We start from the raw sequence: 10,255 nt of genomic DNA, 5'->3' as shown, positions 1-10,255 counted from the left end.
AATGATAGGTTGGTCAAACAGTTGCTATAAGACAGATTGTAACTCCATTGGCCACCTGCACGTGACCTGGCATGCTCTGTAAGTGTTGTGACCTCATTGGCCACCTGTGTGTGGCAGGCTTGACCATGTGGTATTTGCCTTTATAACACAGCCCCTAGCCTGTGCGTGTTTCCAGCTGCCTGGGAATGGGCATGTGGTCAAGCCTGTTGTTTCGCTTGAGCTTGGACAATAAGGCAGGAATCAGGCCTTCATATTCCATCTTTAGATACATAAAAAGATCAGGGCCAAGAGAGGAGAGGCAAGTCCACATCCTTCAGATCCTGTACTTATCCTCTGCTATTTATCTGTTCTTGACAAATTACAATTTCTCCACCATAGGGCTGGGAATGTGGCTTAGCAGTAGAGTGTTAGCCTAGCATGCATGAAGCCCTGGGTCCCATTCCTCAGCCCCACATATATAGAAAAAACTGGAAGTGGTGTTGTGGCTCAAGTGTTAGAGTGCTAGCCTTGAGCAAAAAACCAGGGACAGTGCTTATGCCCTGAGTCCAAGCCCCAGGACTGACAAAAACAACAACAACCCTCTCCACTAGAATACTGAGCTTAAGTTACATCACTTAAAATGAGAGAGACTGCCTAAGCATGTATGCCAAAACAGTTGGTAATTTGAATACAATACAATACCCCATTTTTGTGTGGGAAGCTCAAGGTCTAGGTACTGACCCTGAGTTTCTGTAGCTCCAGGCTTATGTTCTACCATTTAAGCCACATCTCCACTTCCAGCTATATTTGGTAGTTTATTGGAGATCAGAGTTTCTACCACTTTCCTATCCCAGCCGGCTTCAATCTGCGATCTTCGGATCTCAGACTGTGAGTAGCTAGGACTACAACCATGGGCCACCAGAACTCAGTACTCTGATACACAGATTATATTTTCTAGAAAACTTTAGACATTTAAGGAGGGAAGTTCAGTCACTAATGTAAGTATGAGAACATTCTTGTGATGTAGAGAACCCAGTAGTAATGTTCACCCATTGCTTTCAAAAGATTTATATGTCTTTCCTAGCAAAAACAAGCTCACTGAAGTCTACATAGTAGATTTTCATTTTTGTACATGTCACTGTAAAAGGTTATATTTTATATTAAGTTTCCATTCTACATAATTGTGCAGAAAAAAAAAAACAACAACCCCAGAACTGGATAACAGCATTTCATATGCAATAAACAAGTACAAGAAAAAGCACATACTTAAAAGCCATCTAATTTGTTTAAAGTTTCATGGATCTACTTTTTGGGGTGTGCTCAGCTTAGCATTTTGTGTTGGTATTGTTTTTGTTTTTTGTTTTTGCCACACTTGGGGCTTGATGAACACAGGACCTGAGCACTGTCCTTGAGCTTATTTTTGCTCAAGGCTAGCACACTACCACTTGAGCCACAGTGCCACATGTGGCTTTTTTGTTATGTGGTACTAAGGAAGTGAATCCAGGGCTTCATGCATGCTAGGCAAGCACTTGACCACTAAGCCACATTCCCAGCCCTTAATGTTGATTAGGTAACATAAGACTTTGATCTTCTGGTTCTTTGCCTGAAGATGGTTGGTTGGGATTGTGTCTCTCCTGTAACCAGTACTTTATGTTATGTCTTTACTAGGCCATTTATCTCCAGCAGACTGGCTCGCTTCTTCTGAGACTAAGTATTAGAGAGGTCTCAAAACTGTCTTGTTATCTTTACTCATGCCCTTTTGGCCAGAGCAGGTTAAATGGCTAATTGCAAGTCATTGCATAAGAGTGCTCTTGAGTATTTGGATACAGGGAAATGTGCCATTTGACAACCATTAAAATGTTATAGCACAAGAAATATGCACTATATATGCTTTTCCTGTATAACTTTGGGTGAAAAATAAAGAGTTATACATACTCTCTGTGCCGTTTAAATGTAGAAATGAATGAGGTAGAGCACAAATGCTCAATTGAGTCCTAGGATAACTTTCCATTAATAGAAAAATAGTTCATGTATCCCTAAATGTGTTTCAGTAACAACTAGTTTTAGTGAAGATGTGTTTTTTTTGTTTCAATTATTTTTGGGAGAACATTTTTATGAATTCTGTATGTATAGAAGTGAATTGCTTTTCTAATATCTATATGCCAACTGATTCACTGGATTCATCTTTAGTGGAGAGTTTAACACTCTGCTTCAGACAAAAGACTCTTCTCTCATAAGAAGTCTTTATGCTTGGGCTGGGAATATGGCCTAGTGGTAGAGTGCTTGCCTCAGATACATGAAGCCCTGAGTTCGATTCCTCAGCACCACATGTATAGAAAAGGCTGGAAGTGGCACTGTGGCTCAAGTAGTAGAGTGTTAGCCTTGAGCAACAAAAGAGAAGCCAGGGACAATGCTCAGGCCCTGAGTCCAACCGCCATGGCAAAAAAATAAAAGGCTTTATGCTTTTCCAGCCCATGTATGGGCTTTTTGGTTTGCTTTGTCTTGTTTTGGTTTGGTTTTGCCAGTCCTTGACCTTGAACTCGGCCTGGGCGCTGTCCCTGAGCTCTTCAGCTCAAGGCTAGCACTCTACCACTTGAGCCATAATGCCACTTCATATATATATATATATATATATATAATGTTTTGAGCAGGAAAATCTGGGGTAAAATCACCCAGGTTCTTTCCTGACTACCTCATTTGCCTTCTCTCCCAGCCATGCTTCCAGAATCTTCTGTTCATTGTCTGCAGCAAGAAAGAAGGAAAAGATCTCTGGTGAGCTGCTTTTTATTTCTCAGTTGGTTGTACATTCCACTTTATGAACCTAAGGGTGTCCAAGATTGAACAAAAAAACAACAAACAGATTCAGCTTCAGGACCATGTTCATAATCAGATAAAGAAGGCCTACAGATTCAGCAGATGATAAAATGTCACTTTCGGTCTAAGTTGATTACAGATTTGCTTCAGTTTGTTTCTAGTTTTTCTGATAAGGGAAAATAGTCACACTTGTTATGTGATTCAGTGACACCGAGGGGATGACTTCTCATGGAAGGTTGGCTAGCAACTGGTCAGAGATCACATCCTTGTGGGTAACATTCAACTATCTTAATGAAGTTTTACTAGATAGAGTTGCTGAAATAGTGTGGTCACACATACCTTCGAATGTTTCTAGAGGACTGAGTCAGCTATATGTACCTAAGTTACTCTCCATGCATACTTCTGGGACTGCTTCATGGTCTTTGTCTTATTTGAAACTTAGGCTATATATTTGATGATACTGTCTATGGTCTTTCTAGAAATCCCTCTGTTTTTTATTGTTGTCTTTGTCTGCCCTAACTTCATTTGATACGGTATTACAGTTTTGTTTATTTCTTCTTCCTCCATTTGAATATTTGCATTCACTGCCACTATAAGATAGAAGCTGATTTTAAGATTCTTTTTTATTTATTTATTTATTTTTGCCAGTCCTGGGCCTTAGACTCAGGGCCTGAGCACTGTCCCTGGCTTCTTTTTGCTCAAGGCCAGCACTAGAAGCTGATTTTGATAATGAACAATACAATGACTAAGGTTTTTATATTTGAAATATCACTGGTGCCAAAATCTGACAGACATTTGCTCAGTAATAGACTTTCATCTCTCAGGAACATTGCAACTCGCTAACATTTGTGACTATATATCCTTAGAAATCTACTGGAAGAAAGAATCCAGGAATATATGTCACATTTGAACAGCTGTCATACAAAAACTGAAAGCAAAATTGTCAGGGCCTCTAGGACCCCTTCTCCTCACTTCTCCGGAGGTGATGCCCAAATGTTGGGGTCTCTAGGACCCCTTCCTCCTCTATCTCCTTGGGGAATGCCTGAACCTCAATTTTATGGAAGAAGCTCTGCCCTACCCCTTATATTGGCAGAAGGAGTAAGGTGTGTCCTTACCGGACTGCTCTAAGCTGAAGTGGGATGCCGAAAACCCTTCCTCGGCCCACCATAATGTGTCAGGAGCCACAGGACAAAGATATCGGGGAGACGTTTAGATGGTTGAATGGGTCTCCAAGGATTTAATTGGGAGGGGGATTTATATATAGCGGTAATGGCGGGAAAGGAGGGGGACTGGCCATTGGCTAAGCCAGCCTGCCCATCAGGTGATGTCATGAAACTTCCTTTGTGGGCTGGACAACCCTATCATGGTGGCATGCAAGTGTCTCCCTCCCTCAGGGGTGGGGTCTTCTTTTCCGGTTGAGGCGGGAAGGTGGGAGTGGCTCGCTATTACACTGTCCCAGGGCTGGGGGAAGGGCAGCGTCTCCCTCTTGGTGCCCTTCCCCCACCAAGGCCAAAACTGAGTCCCCAACACAATGCACAGATGATAATAATTTGTAGCTTTCATCCATGTATGTGTTATTAATGCTATTTGCAGTGTATGTTTCGAGCTAAAACCTCCTTTAACCCGTTTTCAAACACTTTGAATTTGCTTGTTATCCCAGGAGGAAAAAGATATACATACGTCACTTATATCTCTGATAAAATTCACAGAATCCAAAATTTGGTTCCTCCCTATTCCTTTTGAAAACAGGTGTTGCTGCATAGTCCGGGCTGTTCTTGAACTTGTTATGTTAGCCTAGGCTGGCTTGCAGCCAAGGTCATGGATTTATAGGTGTATGGCTCTATATAAACCATGCTTAAATGTACAGTTCACTGATACTACGTATGGGCCACCTCGTTGTCCCTCCATCCCTTCTATCCATCTACATTGTTTTTCATCTTCCTTGTAGGAAGCTTTATAATAATTCAATATGCAGCTCCTCTTCCTCTCTACCCTAGTCTCTGGAACCATCTTACTTTTTGGCGTCTCTGTGAGTTTGTTGATCCTTGGAAGCTCAGTAAAGGAAATCATACCATGCTTATTGTATTCAAGGCTCATCGCTACTGAAAAATTATCTTCCTTTTAGGACTCTCCATACCATCTTTGTTTAATATTCCTACCAGAAATGTACCATTGTTCACGTTTGTTTTCACATCCTTCCTAGCAACTGTTAGACTTTGGAAGGTTTTTTCTATTGTTTTGTTTAAAACGATGTCCATACTCGAATGTATAAAGTAATTATTCAGGGCTGGGAATGTGGCTTAGTGGTAGAGTACTTGTCTAGCATGCATGAAGCCCTGGGTTCGATTCCTCAGTACCACATAAACAGAAAAACCCAGAAGCGGTGCTGTGGTTCAAGTGGTAGAGTGCTAACCTTGAGCAAAAGAAGCTCTGCAATAGTGCCCAGGCCCTGAGTTCAAGCCCCAAGACTGGCAAAAAATTTAAAAAAAAATGTAGTTATGTCATTGTAATTTTGATTTGAATTTTTCTCATGATTATTGATATGAACTTTTTTTTCTATTTTAATCAACTACTTTTATATATTCTTTTTAGAAAAGGCCATTCCATCTTTTTTCCCATTTTACAATCATATGGGTGGGGGTAGGATTTTTGTTTTGCATTTCCTAATTCATTCTACTTATCTATTTTGAGTTATATTCAAATGTTTTTTCTCATGCCATGCCATTTCTTCCTTGTTGATTGTGCCTGTGATGTACAAAGTTTTAATTGTATGCACTTACTCTTGCTTGGTATTGGATCAGGCACTTTTGGTGTCCTATCCTAGGAGTAACTGTCAAATCTAATGTCAGGAAGCTTTCCTCCCCTCCTCCCCCTTTCCTCCTTTCCCTTTCCCTCTTTTCCCTCCTCTCTAGTTCCCTCTTCTTCCTTCATTTCCCTGTCCCTTTGCTCCCCTTTCTCTCCCCCCTCCATTCACTGTCTTTTCTCTCTCTGAGATGAGGACTTACTGTGTTGCCACCATTGGTGTGTGTCTGACTTATAAACTCAGCCTCCACCATGCCTTTCTTGTGTCAGTGCTGTTGCTTGAACTCAGAGCCTCACAGTCAGTCAGCTTCCTCATTCACTGTTGGCACTGTCACTTGAGCCATGCCTCTGACCTGTTTATTAGCTGCTTAATTTGAGTTGTCTAACCAGGTTGGCTTCCAGACTTCAGCCTCCTTCGTAGCTAGAGTGAGATAACCGTCCTGAGCCAGAAGCACTTGTTTTTTCTAACCTGAACATACTTATGTCGAATTAATATTCAACTTAAACTCAAATATTTCATGTTTCTAATTACGTGTTGTATTTTCTTTCTGATAATTGTAACTGTTCTTCTAACTGTGGTAGATTTTTCTTCACTAAGCAAATAGCTTAATCAACAAACAATGAAGGAATTGTTTTATAATTAATTTCATTTATTGTTATTATGGAGGTCATGTACAGAGGTTACAATTATATGAGTCTGGTAATGAGTACATTTCCTTTCATATACGCTGTCTTCCCTTCCCTTGCTCTCTCCTTGTTCCCTCCCCGCTTCTTCACCCATGAATTGTGTAGTTCACTTCCATCACTGTCCAGTGAGCTTTAGTGCTGGGATTGTTCATCCTATTTCCCTGAGTTCTATGGCTCCTCCCTCCCCCCAAAATATATATGTGAACACACCATACATTAAAAGCATTTGTTTTTACTTCAAAGGTGAGGTAAGAAAGTAGCTACCTTTAATACTCTATAAATCACAGTGACAGTACATTTCTTCCAGATCTAATGTATTTATAACTTAGAGCTTTATTTCTCATATTGATTTCTGCAGAGCTTGTCTTCAGATTTGTTTTTGTTCTCAGTGTGTCTGTCTTGGTAAATAGAACACCACAGTATTTTGTGAATAGCATTTGAGTTAAGATAATGACATCCATGAGTGTGTTCCTGTTAACTTTTTGCCTGGTTGTTCTATCAGTTAGTAAGAAGTGTATTATTTCTTCAATAGTAATGATAGATTATTTTTGCTTGTGGTAACTTTATGTTTGTTTGTTTTTATTTCTCTATATTTAATGTATGTCTCTTTGGAGAGCTTATTGGGTGTTTTTAGCCTTTTTTCTTTTGTTCAAGTTAGACAGTACTTTATATATTTACTACATTTATATTACATTAATATGGTTTTATTTTGATGACCATTTTGCTGTTTATTATGTTTGTCTCACCTGATATTTATTTTGCTTCCATGTAACCTGCACACATCCTTCTGTACACTGTAAATGACCTCTAATACCACCTTTAGGGGTTCTTCTATAAAATTGTAAATCACCTATCCTATCTATTACAGTCCAAATCCTATGTAAATAGTTGTTATACTGCATTTTTCATAGGATAATGACAGTTTTTTCAAATACTGCACGTTTAACACAGGTGCCATACTTTTTCAAATATTTTGGTTCAATGCTTCATTGAATCTGTGAAACTCACAAGTATGTGAGGCCTAATATATTCTTTTGAAAAGGCCATTATATGATAGCTATATTCTAGTCTGGTAGTTTGACAGTTTGCTTCATAAAGAAGTAACCAGAGATTTTTATGTACAGAACAAAGGCCATCCTCAGGCTGAAGTGTAGAGCTTCAGAAGAAGAAAAGCATGCAGGAAAATTGTTATACTATAGAACTGCAAGAAAATACATTTCCCACCCAGTCTGATTCTTGGGTATAACAGACATAGGAAATAAATGTGCTGGGTGTACTTCAGTGTATTATTACTATGTACTCTTAAGAGTTTACAGTATTCTTGCAGTTACCAGCATGTGACATCATATAATATAGTTACTTTTTAATGGAATAATTCCATTTAGAACATAAATCTATTGCCCTTTTACTTTTTTTGTTGGTAGAATTAATTCTTTGAACTCTGGAGCTCACTTTTGTCAAGCAAGTACAGTATTGATTGATTCATATGTCTAGTCCATACACTTTTTCTGGGGTGGGGGCTAGTCCTGGGGACTCAGGGCCTGAGCACTGTCCCTGGCTTCTTTTTGCTCAAGGCTAGAACTCTAGCACTTGAGCCACAGTGCCATTTCTGGCTTTTTCTGTGTATGTGGTGCTGACAAATCGAACCCAGGGCTTCATGCATGCTAGGAAAGCAATCTATTGCTTCATTCTCAGCCCCAATACTTGGTTTTAATACACTTATGTGTTTATATATTGAGTCTTTATGCATTGTGGATCATGAAGATGGTGATAAAAGTGTTCCTTCCACAAATTATTTTAGAGAGATTAATTACATAATTACATATATGATCTATGTATTCCTTTATATTTACCTTCACCTTTTCCATTCTAATGTCCTTGTCCTATGTTGGCATCTTTTGTTATTCTCTTAAAGCAGAATAATTTCTTGTAACACTCTTAAAATGCAGATGGGCTGTTAATGAATTGTCTTTTCCTAAAAATATTTTCAATCTACATTTTTAGAAGAGTTTCTCTGCCCAATTGATTGGGGATGGAAGGTTATTTAAACATTTACAAATATATTTCCTTTTGTGTTTTAGTCAGCATTCATCTCTGGTATTGTCAAGCATGGCTGGCTCGGAGGGATTGTTAGCCATTGTTTATAGATAACACATCAAGCTCCACACATTTTATGTTAAAGAAGAAGAGCATACATGTAGAAGAATGCAATTGGTGTTCTCATGACTCTGAGCTAATTACTTGATGGAAATGTGCCATTACAGAAGGTGGTGTCATTTGCTGATGTGGCTGTGGACTTCAGCTGGGAGGAATGGCAGGACCTAGACATTGCTCAGAGGACCCTGTACAGAGATGTTATGCTGGAGACCTACAGCAACCTGGTGTCCTTGGGTGAGCAAAAGTCACATTAACTTGCAAGGCCAAGTAATTTGTTTTTAGTAGATGTATGAATAGTTATGGTATCTGGATGTAAGATTCAAGTCCGTGGAAAGTGTTACTTCTTTCTAACAAAAATGTCAACTTAATTAGGTAACTCCTGAGGCAATTCTACTGTCATTCTTCAAGAAGCCAAATCAGCAGTTTGACCAAAGTTGTAAACTATGTTCCACTAACAGGAGACTGTCTTCCCAAACTTGAGGTGACTATTGTAGGTGGATATACAGTCTAGAAGAGAATGTATATCACTATAGGAAGTATGATCTGGAAATCATTATTTGGATGTGGATATTTATATTCCAACCCTGGCGCTGGGTGCAGTGGTTCACGCCTATAATCCTAGCTACTCAGGAGTCAGAAAAGTCCCTATGAGACTCTCATCTCCAGTTAACCACTCAAAACTGGAAGTGGAGCTGGGGTTCAAATAGGTAGAATGCTAGCCTTAAGCAAAAGAGCTGAATTAAAGCCACACAACTGGTAAAGTATATCCAAAGCTGGGTGAAAGTCAACCATGGAGACTGTGACAAATGAGAAACAAGATTTAGGAGCAACCTTGTAAACAGGATGTCTGTGAATCTTTTTTTTTTTTTTTGGCCAGTCCTGGGCCTTTGACTCAGGGCCTGAGCACTGTCCCTGGCTTCCTTTTGCTCAAGGCTAGCACTCTGTCACTTGAGCCACAGCGCCACTTCTGGCTGTTTTCTGTATATGTGGTGCTGGGGAATCGAACGCAGGGCCTCATGTATACGAGGCAAGCACTCTTGCCACTAGGCCATATCCCCAGCACTGTTTGCGAATCTTACAGCAGTGATGACTCAGCATGAGCAATAGTTCTCTACTATTTCTTATTAACAGGGTACTGTGTTCCTAAACCTAAATTAATTGTCAAGCCGGAACGAGAACCATGGATAGGAGAGGCCTCAGACAAGAATTTCACAGGTAAGTTAAAGATTGACATTTTATATTTTAAAGCGTATACTAAATAATGATTGGTTTGTTCACCTAATGAACCCCACTAACACACATCTTCATATTCTATGTGTGCTGAGAAATCTTATGACTTACTCTCACTAAATTCCAAGCACTGTATACTGCACTTGGAACCTTGCAGAACATTATATCTCTAGAACTTACCCTTACGGCACCACTAAAACCTAATGTCTTGGTCCAGTAACCCAGTTCCTGAAACCCAAATCCCTGCTGACTAAGCTTCTTCCTTGTCTTTGTGAGTTCACATGGTTTGGATTATGAAGTTAAGTAACTGTCCACTCTAAGTGAGATCTCTTTGTTCTGAGCCTGTTTCTCTTCCACAAAATGCTGTCTAACTCCATAAATGCTGAGGCCAGTGATTTCCTTGTTATTAAAGAGGAATAACATTTTGGCATAATAACACTGGTATGTTTGTATGAGACTTGAATTAAAAAAAAAACCTCAGTGAATGTTTCTTTAAAATTTTATTTACTATTTAGTGTTTTTTAAATTAGGTATAAATTTAGGGGAAATGTTATTAGACTAAGACATTAAATGTTATTAGATTAAG

The 10,255-nt window shown here is 39.3% G+C and overlaps 1 long non-coding RNA gene across 1 annotated transcript; it reads left to right on the top strand.

Annotated features, from left to right (window-relative positions):
- The first annotated feature begins 2,723 nt into the window (after positions 1-2,723).
- LOC125345474 lies at positions 2,724-9,618 on the top strand. The gene is made up of 3 exons (XR_007209739.1): positions 2,724-2,751; positions 8,547-8,673; positions 9,571-9,618. It is a non-coding gene; the product is annotated as an uncharacterized LOC125345474 (long non-coding RNA).
- The last annotated feature ends 637 nt before the right edge of the window (positions 9,619-10,255 follow it).

The sequence above is a fragment of the Perognathus longimembris genome, unplaced genomic scaffold (genome assembly GCF_023159225.1).
Source record: "Perognathus longimembris pacificus isolate PPM17 unplaced genomic scaffold, ASM2315922v1 HiC_scaffold_5665, whole genome shotgun sequence".
NCBI classification, from domain to species: Eukaryota; Metazoa; Chordata; class Mammalia; order Rodentia; family Heteromyidae; genus Perognathus; species Perognathus longimembris.
The sequence above is the reverse complement of the archived record's forward strand: the minus strand, read 5'-3'. Positions and strand labels throughout refer to the sequence as shown.